A 1,788-nucleotide genomic window follows, 5' to 3' on the forward strand; every position below is an offset into this window, starting at 1 on the left:
TTTAACGTGGTACCTAGACACTGTGATTGATGCTCTGTGGGGATGATTGAGGGACAGGTGTTTTATGGCGCACGGTAAACCAGTCAGACCCTTTTATGAATAGACTGATGGATTGAGCTTCGACTCTCACTGTCCTACGTTTTCATTATTGTTCGTCTTGTGGGTTAATTTCAGTGATATGACATTAACCTCTCTCTCTCTCTCTCTCTCTCTCTCTCTCTCTCTCTCTCTCTCTCTCTCCTTCTCTCTCTCTCTCTCTCTCTCTCTCTCTCTCTCTCTCTCTCTCTCTCTCTCTCTCTCTCTCTCGCCCCTCTCAGTCACAATGAACGGAAGGTGACCTGCAAGCATCCTGTGACCGGGGTGCCTTCACAAGACAACTGCATCTTCGTTGTAAATGAACAGTAAGTGTTGTGTTCTCTCTTTCTCAGTAACCACACAGAACATACCCTCCATGCCTCCACCAGCACGTGGATCTCTCTCTCTCGCTCTCTCTCTCTCTCTCTCTCTCTCATGTACAAAATCCTCATTCTTTGATCTGCTTTACTCTCGGGATGTCTGTGTGAATCTAGTTTGATCCCTTTTTAAAACATAGGAGCGTATCGGTGTGCGAGTGTGTGCATGCGTGTGCGAGTGTATTTGTATGTATGTGTGTGTGTGTGTCCGTGCGTGTGTGTGTCTGACGTCCCAGCAGTGGCCCTTGGGGGGGTGAAGGCACTGCTTACTGTGACGTTCCCCGGGGGCCAGGGGCCAGAGGACTGCTGTAGGCCCACTGTAGGCCCTCTGTTCCCAGCTGCTGGGAGCACAGTGGAGCCCACATCAGCTCTCCACTCGGTCCCCAGACTCCAGACACAGCACAATACAGCCCTCTTATCAGGTCTAGACCCATGGCTCTCTCGCTTGCTCGCTCGCTTTCCCTCTCTCGCTCTCCCTCTCTCGCTCACTCTCGCTCAATCCTTCTCTCTTTCACTCTCGCTCTCTCTCTTGCTCTCTCTCTTGATCTCTCTCTCTTTCTAAATCTTCCTTTCTATTTCTGTTAATTGCTATTTTCAGTTTCTGTTTATGTTTCCCTTTTTATTTTATTGTTATTTAATTTCTACTTTGGTTTTTGCCTTCTCTCTTCTCTCCTCCCGTTCACTCATACTAAACTGTTTCCAGCAGAAAACTATATTTTACTATACGGCCGTTTCCACGTTCAATATGACATAAGAAATGCTTGCTTAAGGCAGATTCCTTTCGAAACATAATCTATACACTGGCCGCTTTTCATTCTCTAAATGTAAATATATATTTTAAATATTGTTTTCATATTCGCTTGTACTCCCACATCCAGTGTTAAGTCTTCAGGCATCGAACTCCAGGGAACTCTATCGCTCTTGCCACTTTCGCTTTCAATTTCTCTCCTTCACATCTGCGTCATTTCTCGTCTGCTTCGTTCCCTCGCTCTGTCTTTCACCTCTCACCACTTTTCTCTCTCGCATTGGATTTTCTCCATCTCTCTCTCTCTCTCTCTCTCTCACTCTCTCTCTCACTCCCCCTCTCTCCCCCTCCCACCCAATTATCCCACCGCCACACTCTCCCTGCTGGGGACGTGTGTGTGGGTGGTGGGTAGGTGTGTGTGTGTGTGGGTGGGTGGGCATGATTATGTGTGTGTTCATGTCTTTGTGTAAGTACTATCTATATAAGTGTCTGTATATGTGTGAGTGGTGTTTTTGAATACGGAACACCTGGTGTGTGTGTGTGTGTGTGTGGGTGTGTGTGTGTGTGAATATAGAATATGGTGTGTGTGTG

The sequence above is a fragment of the Gadus chalcogrammus genome, chromosome 4 (genome assembly GCF_026213295.1).
Source record: "Gadus chalcogrammus isolate NIFS_2021 chromosome 4, NIFS_Gcha_1.0, whole genome shotgun sequence".
Classification (NCBI taxonomy): domain Eukaryota; kingdom Metazoa; phylum Chordata; class Actinopteri; order Gadiformes; family Gadidae; genus Gadus; species Gadus chalcogrammus.